We start from the raw sequence: 19,094 nt of genomic DNA, 5'->3' as shown, positions 1-19,094 counted from the left end.
TGCAATTTAACGATTTCTAATTAAACGGCACAAAGATTTGTGTGCTTTTCTTGTACTAATGGCGTTTTAAAAACATTCTTGAATATTTTCATCTTATTCTTTTAGATATTGTAAAGCGTGTGCATAGGGTTATGACTTATTAGAAGGCAAATATTTTAATATTATGCAACAGCATTTTCATGGTAAAAATAAACTTAAGTTTATAAAAATATATTCTAACTTCAGTCTTATCAGGTACTTATTTCCATCAGTCGAGCCAAACGATGTAACGGAAAAATCAACACGGAATTTTCAAGTTTTAGTAAAGTTATAATAAAAACCGGTCAAGTTTAACAAGCTGATTTTCATAAGCAGTCGTTTAAATTTGGCGGCTCATCCCGAATTCTGTTTCAGTACGTAATTAGGTGAGCCCACCTTTACAGGCGATTTCTTTCGAATCACCGAATTACTTTTCGCCCTTCTGCCATTAGTATTAAGGCCCTCACAGGGGCAAAATAAGCGTGAAGGGAAAAAAGTTTTCAATTGCGTTACGAGGGATATTTATTCGGCCTCCCCTAATAAAAGGCTCCTTTGCTCTTTTTATCGATGTCCCCTTATTTTAAATATTTGCCCCATGGTCTTGGGTCTACATGAATTATACATCGGTTTTGATCAACTCATAATTTACTTCATGTTTATAAAGCATGCAAAGTTATGGAGGAACCATTTTTTAATACAATAAGGATGAAGGTATAAGTAATATGCGTTTTCCTGTATATTGAATTTAATGGTAATAACCAGTGATCGGAGTAGGTAGATTGATTTTTGCTACTTGCATCATAAATGTTCATAGAAAGGATAACGTGGATAAGCCATTATTCGGAAAGTCATTCCAGTATTTCCGGACTCAATCAAAGATGGTTTATGTTGGTAATCCATACTATACTAAGATTATAAATGCGAAAGTGTGTCTGTCTGTCTGTTACCTCTTCACGCCCAAACCGCTGAACCGATTTTGCTGAAATTTGGTATGGAGATACTTTGAGTCCCGAGAAAGGACATAGGATACTTTTTTTCCCAGGAAAATGTACAGTTCCCGCGTGATAAACGAGTTTTGGCGCAGCGGAGTTGCGGGCATCGTCTAGTTTACCATAATTTTAATGATTTATGGATGAAATCGACGTAATTAAAAGTCTTATTTTTGAAAATTATACAGCTACTTACTAATTTAAATTTCGGTTTAAAATATTAACGAAGTCCGGGATTTCGAGGGAATGTCCATATTGTTATGTACGTTTCGGATCGTTGACCTCATTTCAATCTACCTACTCCGATCACTGGTAATAACTAATAACGAAATATCAAATCAAATCAAATCATTTAATTCAGGCATCAGAGGCCCATATAACAAATACCTTAAATCTAACATACATATAATTATATAATAAATACCTTAAAACCAACATACATATTTTATATATACTTAAAAACTAACACTGTCACATTTTGCCGGCGACGTGACTCGCTTCGTTCCGGAGTCTCCCCCGGAACCTCCGATAGACTACATCCATCGGCCAGTATGTAGTTAAGCTACGTTGTAGTGAGACCTCAGACAAGAAGGCAATACCACAATAGTCACTAAATTACTATTATATTAAAATTATTGTAAATTATTGTATTTTTTTAATTTTTATTCTAGATTTTGCCCGCGACTTAGGCCGGGTATAACTGGAACATTATACTTCTTGCGTCAATTGCTTATACATTAATGATTAACATGAACTTCAACACTCCACAATATATAATTAAATATATTATCTTCCTCAAATGTTATACAAGTGTGTAACAAAATAAGTGATAATTCTTTAGGGCGTGTACGTGTTCCTCGTAGAGAGTTCACTGTGAAAGTAGCAGCGCTGAAAGACGATTTTTTTTTTCACTTTTGTATGGGCAAGGGCCCGAGCGTAACGAGTTTCCCCATACAAAAGTGAAAAAAATTTTGGTCTTTCAGCGCTGCTACTTTCACAATGAACTCTCTACAAGGAACACGCATACACCCTAAAGTATTATCACTTACTTTTGTTACACTCTGTATAATTAGATTTGAAACTCGCGTTAATAATAATAATAATAATAAATCTTTATTTCAACCTATCAACAGGTCATATTTTTAAATTACAATTAAATTTCACTAAGTATTATATTTTCAAATTAAAATACTAAAATAAATTAAGTTAAAGCTCGTAAAAATGTAGTTAACTTTTAATTTAACTCGATAAAAATTGTCAAGGACTACAGCGTCAATACGAGCGGGGGGAGGGGGACTGTCAATTTGTAGGCGCGGTGCGGTGCATACCCAAGGAGGTCTTTATTGTTTGACGGCGGACTTTGATCGGTTATTTAAATGAACTTTGCGCTGTCAATTTCTTATAAGACCCGCATACGTAATGGTCTGTGATTTTCTTGATTTTATGGCCGCGGATCATAAAATTTAATTGATATTTTGACGCTTTTTAGAAGTTTTGTGACTTGATTGTGGTTTGGAGTTCATGTATGTATCAACAGTAGATATATACCTAATGGTACCAAATGGTTCCTAGTATAATTAACTAAGGAAATGAGATATTGCGACTTCGTCCGCGTCAAGAAACAATAATAGAGGAGTATAATTTTACCTTTTTAGTTCTTTTTTTACATCATTTTCACCGATTCTTCGCATCAATTGATCGTTATAGCGGTATATGCTAAGTACTGACATACGGTTTTGCTCGATAGTTTTACTCCAAATCGAGCAATAACCACCGTGTGGATCGCCAAAACTGACAGTTCGAAGGCTCGCTTCGAGTCGGCTTGATGGAATTAAATTCCTTCGATTTGGAGTAAAACTATCGAGCAAAACCGTATGTGAGTACTTAGCATTATAGCCTAAAGCTCTCCAACAAAAATATTTTTTTAATTCGAAGAATATAACTAGTAAGTATAAGTAATGTAGTTCCTAATGCTAAGTACCCACATACGGTTTTGCTCGATAGTTTTACTCCAAATCGAGCAATAACCACGGTGTGGACCGCCAAAACTGACAGCTCGAAGGCTCGCTTCGAGCCGGCTCGATGGAATTACATAATATGTCAAATATGTCATTTCCTTCGATTCGGAGTAAAACTATCGAGCAAAACCGTATGTGAGTACTTCGCATTAGATTAGCGTGTTCAAATTAACAAACTCTTCAGATTAAAAATTTTAGTATCTAAGATGCTGTATCTACATAATATTTTTAAAATATAAAAATAAGAGTTTTCAGACTTTTCATATCCAATAATTTGAGCTCCTTATAATAAGACGTGTAGCCTTAAGTATTAGAAGATTTTCGTAAGAAACTTTTCGACATTTTATCCCGAAGCTCTTAACAAATTGGATTACTCGATCAGCGCTGTTAGACTTTCTAGAAAGTTGATAACATCCAAACCTAAATCTGCCGGGCTAGCACGGCCACCCGTAGAAATGCGAAAATATAGACAAACTGTGGAGATAAACTTAAGGTGAAGTTCCGATCTTTTTTCGTTCCGAAAAATTCAATTAAAATGCCACTTTATGACAGACTATAGTCCTAAAAATTCAAATAATATACTACTTTACGACATAATATATTATAGTCTGTCATAAAGTGGCATTTTAATTGAATTTTTGTCGGTCGCGATTAGCCGCGGTATAGATCGGAACGGCACCTTATGTTTATGTCCACAGTTTGTCCATACTTTCGCATTTCTACTGGTGGCCGTGCTAGCCCGACAGGTCAAAGTTAGTTACGTTTCTTCATCGTTAGAGTTTTAAATTCAATTTTTGCCTGTGATATTTTTATTTACCTGGCTTCAATGTTTTAGATAATAAGTAATAATGAAGTTCTTTACGATGCAATGTGGACTGACCCCTAAGATCCATTCCTCCACTCGCTATAATAAGACCTTAAACTTTATTCTATAATCTGACCTTTTAGTCTTTAATCCGACCTTAGTCTATAAAGCTGATGTCGTTTAGAGACAGAGCTGCTTCGCGTTCACTCCCAAAAGTGTCACCCAAGTCACACAAAATTTTTAGATGATTTAACTTCATTGAATTGAAATTGATAATATGAAAGTAGGTATCTATTACTTAAGTTTCGTTTCTTTAAATTTGGTGAGCAATGCTCCGCGATTTATTAGAAAAAACCCACAAACCCTTGAATTTTTAATGAGCAACAGCCATATACGAAATTCAAATACCCTTCATTTTTAACGCAAATATTTAATTCATTATTAAATATTTCAAATCAGTTTTATAATCTTTTGAATTAAGTACAAATAATCTGAGCCTAGATCACTTAGCGTTTTCTAGATTAAAAATTAAACTTTATTTGCTAATAGATTTTCAGAAAATCATAAAAAAATCTGTTATATGAAAAAAAATCAGAATCATTCAGAACTGCCTTTCAACTATTACTTATTTCACTTCGGTATAAGTCTGCATAAAGATCCTGTCATAACATAATCATACATTCATACATACTCAAAGCTTATGCTTTTGAATGTAGTTACTGATTACTGATACAAAATTTTGAATTTAGTTACTGATTACTGACTGTAATTAGTAATTACTGAAACTTAGTCGTTTCAGCACGTGTTGGGCGGCGCGCGGGGCGGCGGGTGCGCGGGGCGGGGGGCGTGGCCGCCCGCCCCGCGCAACAGGTCGCGACGCCTCCGTCGTAAAACTTAATACATTTTACATTCATTGTAAAGGGTTGAGTTTGGTAATACTTAGGCCTAATTTCACCAACGTCTGTTAGTGTTCACAGCTTGTAAAATGTCATGTCTTTTTTTCATTCACGAAAGAGGTAACGTGATACTAAATCGAGCATTAACTTTAACAGTAATTGATGGAATTGGACCTTACGCCTACTTCCTACAGTCTAGAGTAAAGTTACCCTGTGTTTATTATGCGGTTCATGCCTTTTCTTTTACGGTTAAATGTTAATACAAGGTTAAAGACATTTATTACTCATAAAAGCATACAACAATAATACAATAATTAACATGAGAAAACATACAATTATCAGTTTATTAACTCTTAACGTACTGCGTGTACACTTAGGGCTTACAGAAAATGTAAAACTTGGCACAAATCATTATAATTTATAATGATTTGTGCCACTACACTACTGCAGCTAATAGCTTTTGGCGGGATTCTATTTGTTTTGGCGGGATTCGTTTATACTTGCGACGAGAGAAATTATATTCTACCTAGGTTCATCATTTACATTATACGTGGGAGAGCCATGCTTCGGCACGAATGGGCCGGCTCGACCGGAGAAATACCACGTTCTCACAGAAAACCGGCGTGAAACAGCGCTTGCGCCATGTTTCGCCGAGTGAGTGAGTTTACCGGAGGCCCAATCCCCTACCCTATTCCCTTCCCTACCCTCCTCTATTCCCTCCCCTACTCCCTTCCCTTCCCATCCCTACCCTCCCCTATTACCCTATGGCAACGCACCTGCAGCTCTTCTGATGCTGCGAGTGTCCATGGGCGACGGAAGTTACTTTCCATCAGGTGACCCGTTTGCTCGTTTGCCCCCTTATTTCATTAAAAAAAACACAAACTGATGAAAGTGGAACTAACTTAAGTAATTAATAATATAACTTAAGTACTATTATGCACATGCTAACAAAATTTCAGGCTGCAACCGTGCGCAGTGATTCTTCTTCTTTCGCGTCTTTCTTTCGTAAAGCGGCGAACGCGTTGTTATAAATAATTTATAACAACGCGTTCGCCGTAAAGGCTCCTCACCTAGCACGAACAATATTATTGTTCGTGCTAGGTCCAACTCCTACAGGGTACAGCAGCTGATATTCGCAGTAAAAGCTCGTTTAACGCCATAATAATCACTGTCAATGGCATTAATATGTTTATAATAAACACTATTTGCTGACGCGAATCATACATTGTAACAAGTTATAATTTTATAACGCAATATTATTACGAACTACTTACACGTTTTCTGCAACTCTATAGTACGCGCAAAATAAAATCCCCACGAACACCGACATTTTACCGCAACACAAACGAGCCTTTGTCCTCCACGTCGACCAGTGGCGGATTTACCAATAGGCTAAGTAGGCTGGAGCCTAGGGCGGCAGATTTAGAGGGGCGTCAAATTCAGCCCCAATTTTTATCTTACAGAAATAAAAAATCCCACCAAAAACAGTTCTTGTAAAATATTGCCGAGACGACCACATAAGGTTTACCTTGTAAAAAAGATATGAGATCTCATGAAGAGCCAATTTAAGCTTCTGAATCTATACGGCCTAACTCTACTGACCCCAACTTAAACAAATTCTACATACCAGTAAATATATGTAAGGTTTTGCCGTTTCGCTACCGCACAGGGTGAAACCTTGTGTGGTCGCCTCAGCAAAAATTTTCAAAAAATGTTTTTGGTGGGATATGATTGTGAACTAAACAAACGTATTGAATTTCAAAGGTCAGTTGTATGGACGGCAAAAATTGAATAGCCTACAGGCGGCAAATTTGTAAATCCGTCACTGACGTCGACTCTATACTTTCAAATTTCATCGAAACTTCCAGTACTTATCTTCAAAAATTTCAGAGTCTTTACGATTCTAACGTACAAACTTTTACTAAAGATAAGTATTTGTAACGTATTTAATACGTAATAAAAAATACAGAAAATGCCATTAGAAATACATCTAATAGGCTTAACAAAAACAATCGACAACTACGTAAACTTACACCGTAACTTTTTTTATTTGGTAGGCTACTAATACGTAATAAAAAAAACAGAAAATGCCATTAGAAATACATCTAATAGGCTTAACAAAAACAATCGACAACTACGTAAACTTACACCGTAACTTTTTTTATTTGGTAGCCTAGCTCCCTGCTCCAATAAACTACAATATTTACATTTGGCAACGTTACGAATTCGTATCTGTCACTTATTTCTGCTAACCCCACAGGTGTAAGTAAGATATAATAGCGTAGATGCGATTACATAAAGTACAAAGTTCCAAGTCCATTACTTTCTTATGTAATCACTAATCAGTTTCGACTTTCATCTCAAAGATATGTCGAAGAAGTTCAGGACCTTTCTTTTACTGAATCGATAAACCCTTGCGGTATTATCATCCGCATATTTTTAGGGTTCCGTAGTCAACAAGGAACCCTTATAGTTTCGGTCTGTCCGTCCGTCTGTCTGTTCGTGGGTTTGCTCAGAGTCTATAAGGCCTACAAAGCTGTGATTCGGCATGAATGCACATCTTAAAGATGCCGACAAAATGGTAAGTATATAAAATAATTTAAAAAATCACCCCCTCATTGATATCTAGGTGAGATCAATGAGGGGGTGATTTTTTTTCGCGTCCACTCCACTATATGGGCTGTCGTTGGATAGGTTTTTAAAAGATACTAAAGATCGCCCAGTGGTCGAAATTCGACCTCAGTTACAACGACATTAGGACAAGCAAGTAAGCGCTGTTTCACGCCGATTTTCTGTGAGAACGTGGTATTTCTCCGATCGAGTCGGCCCATTCGTGCCAAAGCATGGCTCTCCCACGTATAAGCATGGCTCTCCCACGTATACGCATGTTACAAAACTCCTTAAAAAGAAGAAGTTTTTTTTTATAATCTCAGTTAGTGTAAAATTCTATTCTCTATCCTCCTTTGCTATAGTCGTGAGTCGTGACTCGAAACCGTATCTAAAGACAGTATTTTGAAATCCTTAAAAAGTCTCAAACACAGATATTCTAAATCCTTTTTACCCCAAAACCTGACCCAATAATCTAAATATAGAAAAAGTCCCAACTCCCAATAGTAGAACATTATTCCCCTTTTCCCCCTTTTCCCCCCTTTCCCCCCATCCGCTATAACCAGCGGCGCCTACGGTTTATAACCCGTGACTTCCGCCCCCGGATTTATAGTCACACTCTCAGAGACATTACAATACGATTATTCAAAGTCGATGCTTAGCGTTTTCCGCACTATTTTTTGTAGCCTTATTTATATTTTATGGTATTGCAAATTGAAAGTTTTTTTTTCGTAGTAACATTTTCGTCGATTTTTTAAAGTTTTTTTTCATTGTGACTTTTTTTTAGATTTTTTTTAAGTACTTACTTTAATGAAAAGAAATTGAATTTTACTTTTTCGTCTTACTTACTATCTTCATCTGTATTTTTTAAGATATTCAAATATCTTTAAAATAACACAGATACAATAATTATTGCAAATTGTTCTTCGTTTCATTATTTTCATAACTCTGACCGAATATAAGGTTGCTACTGACTTACATATTTAAATTTGCACCTATTTATTATTATTACTTATTATTATGCACTTATATATTTAAATTTTAAACATTTTAAAGTTAAAAGACAAAAAAGATTGATTAAATTTTAAACTTACAACTGACGAGTCTTACTCGTATTATTACTTAAGCTACTGTTCCATTTTTATCTTTGCAATACCAGTATTCAAATAATAATAAAGTATTATATTGTATACGACTCTTGTCTTGCATAATGCCGCAACCTCCAAAAATCCTGAACTATGTTTATATATCCTTTTTATATGAGAACCACGTACAGAAGTTTATGTTGCGAAAAAAACCTAATCTAAATATTGCCGACATAAACTCCTTTAAGAACATTGTACCCCCGTGAATCATGTCAGCGGGTTTTTACGTAACTAAACGTTCCGCTCAGCTTTGCCCGCGTAAGTTAGGAATTTCACGGAATCCGTACATTTTCCCGCAAAAAAAAATAACTTATGGGAAATAAGTTATTTTTATTCACGTGGTCTACTCTGTATCTGTGCAAACAACATAAAAATTGCTCCAGTAGTTTGTGAGATAAGTACTTTCAAATAATTTACCCCGTTTTCCTCTGTTCTTCGCTCCTATTGGTCTCAGCGTGATAATATCACGCTAAGATGATAAAGAAGTGATAATAGCCTTTCTCGATAAATGGGCTACCTAACACTGAAATAATTTTTCAAATCGAAGCAGTAGTTCCTGAGATTAGCGCAAACAAACAAACTCTTCAGCTTTATAATATTAGCACAGATATTGTCGCGTAGACATGGTCTGCGTCAGTTTATTCGTAGCACGCCAATTATCTACATCACATATTTCGAGCACTTTATTCTGAGCAATGAACGGAGAGAGTCCGTTACATTGCTGAATATGCGACAGATTTATCGGTGGGTAGTAGGGAGGGGACACTGTCGATACACGCTTGTCGATAAAATTTTGGTTTCTCTATCCGAAATTTTGTCGACGTAATTTTTTGCCGATACAAGGGTTATTGATGGATGTAATTGCACTGGCCAAAGCTAGAAACTTAGATCTAACTTATAGAGCTAGAAATTGGAGATCGCACAAGTTTTATGTTATTAGCGGTTGCGAAGCGAGGTCGAATTAAAAAAAACTTAGTGGACACTTAAAATATTTTTTTTAATTCAACCCATAAGGACAAAAGGGGTAATTTTATACGAGAGGACTATTGTTTCACGCGAACGAAGCCGCGATCAAAAGCTTAATAAGTATACAAAAAATGAGAAAGTGTTTCTTCCAAGTTACGTAGTAACTATTTAGTCTGTGTTTCTAGTTAAGGGATCAGCTCTGCTGCACGCAAGGGCCAAGGAATGCTTAATACATTAATTATGAATTAATTTTTAGCATGATTTTTAGGGTTCCGTACCCAAAGGGTAAAAACGGGACCCTATTACTTAGACTTCGTTGTCTGTCCGTCTGTCTGTTCGTCTGTCTGTCTCCAGGCTGTATCTCAAAAACCGTTATAGCTAGATAGATTTAGATATTTAGATTTGATGATTTTGAATTTTTACAGATTGTGTATATCTGTTGCCGCTATAACAACAAATACTGAAAACAAAATAAAATTAATATTAATTAAGGGGGACTCCCATACAACAAACGTGATTTTTTCGGCCTTTTTCGTTCTATATTAGTAATGGTAAGAGGTAGGCACTTGAATTTTCCACACATTCTTTTGTTATAATGTGTACTTTAATATTTAATAATAATATTAAAATAAAATAAAAATTTAAGGCTTCCATACAAAAAACACAATTTTTAGCCTATTTTTGCTCTGTATCGGTACGGAACCCTTCGTGCGCGAGTCCGACTCGCACTTGGCTGATTTTTTTTATCAAGTATCAACCCAAAGATAATAATATTAATTTTTACCTTTGAATAAAAACTTACATTTGTAATCATTGTAATCAAATCATTTGTATAATACTATGTAGGTTAGGCCTCAACGTTTGGATTCATTAGTGATTAGTAGATTCCCACCAAAGCGTACAAATGTTACCTTTTCTTGAATCAAACATAAGTTCCATCCCATTTCCCTCACTATTCACAACTTTATCTCGAGGAAAACTTTACCATAGGGAAGGGGTAGTACATCACTACGTCGTCACCTGAGGCGGGCGGGGGCGGCGGCGGCTGGCGACGCTAAGGCGGGCAGGTTACGATTTACACTCGCCGACTCAGCGCAACCCCGATCGCAGACTGCGTGAGAATTAAATCGACGCCATATTGTGATTCAATTATAACTTGGCGTTTGTGATCTTAGATGGCGGGGAACTTTGTTACTCTTTTGTACCAGCTGATTTTGCATGGTCATTGGCCAGTGGCCATCCTTGAAAGGGTCTGTTTCTACTGTGTACCGTATTTGACACTGTCCGGATAAAGTCGCAGGTTGACATATGAATTTTTATTTTTATTCTGTGGTCATGCTTTACCTTTTAAGATTTGAAACGGTTTATTAAAATTATCGCGACTACTGCAGCAGTCGTGACAATGTAAAACTGTGGCTACTCCTACTGAAATTACTGAGTCAGCTGGCACTAAGTAGTGATAGAGTATTCTTATAGTAACTATGAAGAAAGTACTGGGGGGTGAGCCAAAATCTTTTCGTTTTCTCTTCGTTATAGAATCGCCGATGAAAATGTATGGAATTGACATAAGCGTTCGTTAATATGACGTTGACGTTCGACTCGTCTTATGTCAATTCCATACATTTTGATCGGCGATTCTATAACGAAGCGAAAACGAAAAGATTTTGGCTCACCCCCCAGGATACATAGAAATAACACTTTTCAAGAATCAATGATATCCGACTAACTTTTAAATTAAACTAAATAAAAGACGAAAACCTTTATACTTCGCCGAATAATTTTTTTTTAGTTGATCGACTATAGCTCAAAAACTTATGAAGTCTTCTTAGCCGTGATAGTTTTCCTTTTAAATTCAGCATATTTCCTACTCCCGTGAATTTTTCACATTTCCAGAAGCAACCGTTTAACTGGTAGAAGAGGGGGACACTGCACTCTAACGATTTTTTCCACTTTAAAACTTAATATTTCACAAACGGATCCCTAAATCGGAAAATGATCTATGAATACTCATAATATTTAAAAAAATCCTATCCAACGACATTCCATACGTTGGAGTGGACGCGAAAAAAATAATTTATCCCCGCTTGATGTGTAGGGAAGGTACCATAAAAAAATATATTTTTTTAAGATTACATGCACCATTTTGTCGGCATCAATAATTAATATGTGCATTCATGCCAAATTACAGCTTCGTAGGTCCTATAGTCTCTGAGCAAAACCGCGGACAGACAGACGGACGGACGGACAGACGGACGGACGCACAGACCGTAACTATAAGGGTTCATTGTTGACTACGGAACCCTAAAAACTTACAATTAAAGCTGACGTTCACTTTGAACGGAATTTTAAATAGTTATGTTAGACTGATATATTATTTTTTTAACGATCCACCATTACACGTGGATAATAACCATTTATCATAATCATTAAGTTATACTTTCATATCTTTTTAAGTTCAAATTAAACCATTACTTATCGCTCGACCGGTCGAAGCTCGAGACAGAAGTCATTTACTACTGAACGTCTCACGCGATTCAAAGAACGCGACATTTTTATCCATTATTAATTATTGATTAATTAGTATAAAGCAGGAAGCATTATATTTGACCATCTCGTAAGATAAATGTGAAAATTAATTATAATTCTGTAATTATAAATGCAAATTCGCTTTAAAGGAGTGAGCACACTGAGACGGGCTGTGCCGGTGATGTGATTTGTATGGAAGCGGAAATCCGCTGCGCCCCGACACAGTGTGCGATACGCGCATCCGCTTCCATACAAATTGTATGGAGGCGGATTTTTGCGATGAGCCCCGGCACGCTGAGCACCGGCACGGCCCGTCTCAGTGTGCTCACTCCTTTAACGTCTTGAACTTTATAGGCCTGTAACTACTACGATAGTAATTATTAGATTATATTTTTTGTAATAATATAGATTACTTAATACATTCTTAAATATATATTTTTTTATTTCCAGATAACATGGTTTCAAGACGTTGAAACTACAAACCACATCACAACGGCGAAACGAAGACCAGTTATTGATAGACTGATAATGGGTGTTCTGAGTTTTTGAGTGCGTATTTGACACAAGTGTAGTGTAACCTCGCGAGTACGTATGTAGTTGGGAAGTAGATGTAGATTTCATACAGGTATATACTATTAAACTTCGTTTACAGGAACGCTTTTGACATCGCAACAAAGCTTAGCATCTTAAACTCAATCTGCGATTTTGCGTTTGTGTAAACGAAAGTTTATTCTTAACCCCAAAGTAAGAATTTTGTAAACTCAAGTCGATCAAACACAGGTGCCATCGTAGGAATTAAATATTATGTAAGTAAATGCCAGTCCGTGCAATTGATTATGTTGTTCACTTAGTTGTAATGTAATGTAACCAAAATAACACGTAAATGTTAAATCATTAATTTTGTAAACAAATTGTATACTTTTGTTGATTACCTTTCAAATATTGAAGTGATACGTCGTTTAATGAAAACAAATTCTTTGAAGTCTATTGACTTCCTCTGCTGAAAATATTTAAGACTAGTTTAATCGAATGCTCGGTTCTATTATTATGGTGGTGCTTGTTATTATAATCCATAATATTGAAGTTAAACAAACCATATTTTGTTTAACCGTCGATAAATATGAAATGATGAAACTGGGCCACACTATTTCTGGTTTAAATCAATGAAATAAATTCAATTGAATGTTCATGAAAACGAATTTAATATTTTTTTACCAGTACATTCATATTGACCTAAACCTAAAAAGAAAATATTAGGCACACAGTAACATTTACTTAACAAAACTTTATTTATTTTATTATCTAAAATATCACTTTAAAAGTAACTGACATTGCCAAAAAGTCAAGTAGAAACCAAAAGAAAATCCTTGCTCTATAGACACAAGTACATATTATTATAGTTTGAAGTCGTCTATAGTCAATAACTTGAGTCGAGGCACACATCTTATGCACAAAACTTCTATGAAGTTCCTTGCCCCTTCTCATGATTTTGACTTCTCCTTCTGGCAGTAACGAAATATTCAATATCTGTGTAGCTATTCAATAGATAAAATATTGTAAACATTTTGGAGTATCAAGCACAATGTTATACATAATATATGCTAAAGCTGAGATCTGTACGCATTTTCTGCTCTTTTTATTGAACATTAATTCACCTTCGATTCAGTCCGGATCTCATTAAAAAGCAAAAAAGTATTCTCATATACGGCAAACGGATTATTTTGACAAAACACTTCTGACGTTGATTTGACGTTTTGTTAGAATACAAATTGTAGTTTTGTTAAACTGAAGTTATATTTAAACTACATCTAAGCTGTGTTGGATTAAAATAGCGGAATCTGGGTACTGATTTTCAGATAAATTACTGTCTACACAGAGGCAGTATACAAAGAGACTTCAGTTTAGATATTGATTCAATCGTATACTCGTTAAGTTCTATCACGAACTAAATCTACAAGTAAAAAATTTACACAGCGAAACTATACAAGATCTGCAAGTCTTAGGGGCTGTTTCACCACTTCCTGATAAGTGCTGGATAGGCTATCCACAACTTTTTTTGAGTATCTGTCAGAAAAGTTGTGGATTATTATGAGGGTATTGGATAGTTATTCGCTGCTTAAATATTTTTATTTGTGGGTACGTATATTAATTATCAGTCTTATGCCATGATCACACCTACCGAGTAGAGTGGCAGTGCTCCCGGACGAGCACTGTATGTTTAATGTACTCGGCCGAGGGCACCGTCTCGCCTCTAATCGGTAGGTGTCATCAGGCCCTTAGTGGCAGTAGTCAGTACGCACAATCGAAGCCAGTATAGTCAATATCTAGTCTCTAGTAGGCCGATGACAGTTGAAGATAGGCTAGATACTAAAAAAGCCACGAGACAGAATAGTTTATGTGAACAATCAGTTTATATTCTTTAATGCTACATTATAGAGCCAAAAGTATCAAGGCTGCTATGATGCTGTTTCACCACTTCCTAATAAGTGCCGGATAGACTATCCACAACTTATCTGATAGATACTCTATATATCAGATAAGTTATAGATAGCCTTTCCGTAACTTATCAGTAAATGGTGAAACAGGCCCTCAATTTTGTTAAATAACAACGTAATAATAAAATGACGTCAATTTCTTTTGACAGTCGTGTAAACTGACGATTAACGAAATTAGGTAGATTCTGTCTTCAATCAACATACCATCCGTTTCCTATCAAACTACAAGGTTATTTGAGAATACCAATACAACTACAAAATGGTAATTTCAAAACAACTTTGTTACTTTGGTCCCTAGACCCTACCTGGTACTACTAATATATATTCTGTGCCTAGCCAAAGTAACTAAATTGTTGTGAACACGTATAATAAAATTTCATTTGCCAAAATATAGTTCCAATAAGATTGTAACAAGTGAAGACTAAGATTCGATTTTTAATGGTAGTTATAATAATATTAAGATTGTACGAAAATACTGCAATTCGATCCAAAAATTCCACGTAAGTTTGGTTATACGTTATTTTGTCTCGTGGCACGACTTCAAAGAGCAGTGGGTTTCGTAAAATACCTCAGTGGACTTGTTTGTGATGTATCCGTTAAGTGTTCAATTAATTAATGTAAGTCAATTTAATCTTTATCGTCCATGTAAGTTAGTTTTAGTCGCGTCGCTCGATTGTGACGGCTTTTCGTGTTGGCCGGCGAGCCCCGTTCTATCGACTTAAGGAGTGAGCACACTGAGACGGGCCGTGCCGGGGCTCAGCGTGCCGGGGCTCATCGCAAAAATCCGCCTCCATACAAATTGTATAGAAGTCCGCTGCGCCCCGACACAGTGTGCGATACGCGCATCCGCTTCCATACAAATTGTATGGAGGCGGATTTTTGCGATGAGCCCCGGCACGCTGAGCCCCGGCACGGCCCGTCTCAGTGTGCTCACTCCTTATACATCCAAGGTATTTTGCCATTTGCATTCGATAATTTCGATAGCTAAGACATAAATGAGGACATAAAGCATCGTAAACACTCTGTCACTTTAACTTTGCTATCGAAACTATGGAATGAAATAGGTAAGTGCACTGAAGGGACGATGGATGTCGGTTTTCTTCCTGGTTGATAGAAAACCGACCGTTTGAGGTTAAACGGGGCTCCAATTGGTCTAGTAACAGTAAGGTTTCCTAAGGTCGAAAATCGCAGATTACACCGACTCCACTCCCACTCGCAGCATGTAAAGCCTAGGCAACATTTGTAACGCAACACGCAACGCGCAACAACGCAACGTTGCAAACGCGACGTTGTCAGCTCGCGCAAAATGTAGATGAAATAAAATGAAATTTCCACGCTTATTTTCAAGATTGTTTAGTTGCGCTTCAAACATTTTCTAGCAGCTTTGAGCCACCTGTAGCTGTACCATGAGTTTAAATCTACAGTGTTTATCGATACTCGATACCGACTACGTAAATTTTGCAGCGCCTCTAGCGGTTACTTGTGGGACTAAAATCACCATACTATTTACGTAGTCGGTATCGAGTATCGATAAATACTAAGCTTTAAACTCATGGTAGAGCTACTGAATCCACGCTGTGAGTTGGAGCGTCGATGTCGCGGTGTCGCAGTCGACACATCTTCTGCCACTGTTCTGCAGCTGATGTTGGTGCTATAGATTATTTAATAGCGCACTTTATGTCCGACCTAAATCGATCTTTAGGGCGATTCACGTGTAGATAGCTAATCCTAGTTTAGGACTCAAAGTCAATTTAGATGTTCAACATCAAACCGAGGTTAAGGCCTTCGCCAAAAATCGAAAATCCATTCGTAAAGGAACGTAACTCGTAAGTTTTGTAAATTGACTAGCCCCGTGCGGGGTAGGTATCTCATAGTTAAGTTAGCTGTATTCTTCGGTTGTTGATTATTGTATGTTAGTTAAGATAGATAAGCGAATACGTGAATGGTCAATTACTTTTGGACCGAATTTAAAGTCGACATCGTTTACATTGACCGTGGTGGAGAGACCTATGTCAAATTACGCTATACCACGTGCGTTTTGAGATAGTTTCATAATTTTCTGCACCACGGAATGTAATCGTTCAAAATAATTGGGGATGCCCGTTAATTTTGTAAAGAGATAAATGGGATCCGATGAATTTGCTTGGAGTGCTTTTAGTGTTAATTGTAAAACATTTTGTATGTAATTTACCAGAGCCTACGCGTTTTTGTGTAGGTATGCCTCGTTTTTACTAGCTAGCGATCGAATCCCAAGATGGCACATCTCGGATTAGATAAATGGATATTAAAATAACTGCCTCAGGCACAATTTCACCAACGTCTGAGTGTTAACAGCTTCTTAAAATGTCATGTCTTTCATTCATATGAAAAACGAAAGAGGTAACGTGATAATAATTCATGAATTAACTTTAACAGTCGTTAGTGAAATTGGGCCTCAAGGTTTTTTATTTGTAAAAATGAACATAGTTAACTGACCAAACAAATGTTAACGAAAAGTAAGAAAATTGACGATTGTCTTGCAATACTGTTAATCGCCGTCTTTTATACGTGGATTGACTACGAGACGTTAAAATAGGAAGAACATTGATTAAATTTATTTATTGTAAAGCACAACCATCTTGCTAATAATGGTGACCGACAATCTTCATTTTTCCATGGATAGCGTGAAAAATTTTAATCACTTGTTGCCGAGCATTATTAGCAGTTTGGTCGGTTCTCATAAAATGTATTTTGGCAAACATTGCAAGAATATTTTTTAAATAATTTTCAAATGGGTACAAAATACATTAAAAGTACAATTTGGGAGGGAAACACGATTGATTTGCTAATGAAAATGATCGTCGTTAAATTCGTCGGCCGCTTAGAAAATTGTTAGCACTAATTAACGAAGTACGAACATAAAAATTGACGAAGTGCGTTCTAAAGTTTCGCTTACGAAATGTCTAGGATGTTTAATAATAATTTATAATAAATGGAAATGGTTGCATTGTTAGCAATTATTTAAATTTAGTAACAAAAGTTCCCAATGTAATTTATGTTGTACTAGATATACGTTATTTTGTACAAATTTATACATTATTTCTATAAATTTTAATGTTTTGTTGAATTTTTATTTTTTGGTTGCTTATTATTATGATTGAAAATTATTATGTGAATTAGATGAACTAGGGAAATTACGTGTTAAATGTAAATATATAGACGAAAACATGTATGTAGGTACATAAATATTATTTATGTATTAAATTTGATATTGTTTTCAAAATTGATATGGGTGTGTTATTTATTTCCTAGACTCTTTTTGTAGTAGGTGCTTATAGTCATGGGCGTAGCCACACTGGGACAACCTGGGGCGCTTGCCCTACCCCAGCTCTGACCTATATTGTGCCTAATTAAAAAAATATAGTAACAACAATCATAACATCCAAATAATATCCGTAAGAAAGTTACGCAAAAAATTTGTCGACATGAAAAAGTGCGATCAAAACAAAAAGCGGTCTTTTGAAAGCGAGCCGTATTAATTACCGTAGATAAATAGTATAGTAGGCGCAGATCCCAAACGGCTCAAGTTACGAAAAAATACGGGGGGGGGATGATAGGTTGACTGCTGCCCCACCCCTGAGCCTAAGGCTGGCTACGCCCATGCTTCTAGTACAGGAGTACTAGCTTTACTAGTTTTTCGTGAGTATCTTCATTTTGATAAGACGAGCAACAATTTCCTCTGCGCAAAATTCTCGAAAGTGGTAGCTAACAGAGATTGAAAGGATTAAAATTAAATTTATCAATATCAAATTCTAGGGAAACTGTAATAGCTCCCACACCGGTTTCGGTGACGGTGGCCGGCTTCATTAAGTGCGCAGTACATAAGAGCACTCTCTATTCCTTTACTCTCATAACCCAGTGGGACGGAAGACCGACACGACCGGCGAGAGATCAGGCGCAGGACCGACTTTTTACATGCCCATCCGACGCATGGATCATCTTACTTGTCAGACAATCAGGTGATCAGCCTGCATTGTCCTAACCAAACTTGGAAATAACATGTTTCCAACGCGGGAATCGAACCCACGAGCTCCGAGTCAAGAGCCGCGCTTTATACCACTAGACCACGGAGGCTTACAAATAAAACGCAAATTAAATTGAAATAAAGGTAGTTTATTTGTTTTCACTGCACACTATACTAAGCCAAGTACCTAGGCAAGTAGCCTAGACCGAAAAGTCTTAACGTCACTTCGTAGTTCGTATCACTGGTATGTTGTTCCTCAACCGCCTAGGCTAGAGGCCTTTGATAAATGCCCGGCTTTTGAGGATTTTTGACTGACGTTTATTCTCTAGTGTTTTTGATTGTCCAAACTCAAAATATTAACCAATTAACATTGCTTGAATATACAAGTGTAACAAAACATAGTGATAACTGATAATACTTTAGGGTGTATATTAGTCCCCTGTACATAGACTTTACTGTGAAAGTAGCAGCGCTAAAAGAGTAACTTTTTTCTTCACTTTTGTATGGAAAAGTCATGATGCGTGAGCGCCCCATACATTAATGAATAATGACAAATCACAAAAAAATGCTTTTTCAGCGCTGCTACTTTTACACTGAACTATATATAAGGGACACATACACATAAA

General features: G+C 36.4%; 1 protein-coding gene across 2 annotated transcripts in view; it reads left to right on the top strand.

The window, feature by feature from the left end:
• The window catches only part of LOC121727363 (forkhead box protein O), a 117,235-nt gene extending 103,187 nt beyond the window's left edge, over nt 1–14,048 (top strand). For both annotated transcript variants that reach the window (XM_042115156.1, XM_042115155.1), the window contains exon 9: nt 12,421–14,048. The gene's annotated coding sequence lies outside the window, so the exon portion shown is untranslated. The remainder of the gene's footprint in view (nt 1–12,420) is intronic.
• Nucleotides 14,049–19,094: the final 5,046 nt, after the last annotated feature.

This window comes from Aricia agestis, chromosome 5, assembly GCF_905147365.1.
Source record: "Aricia agestis chromosome 5, ilAriAges1.1, whole genome shotgun sequence".
Classification (NCBI taxonomy): Eukaryota; Metazoa; Arthropoda; class Insecta; order Lepidoptera; family Lycaenidae; genus Aricia; species Aricia agestis.
This window is presented reverse-complemented; position numbering and strand designations above follow the sequence as displayed.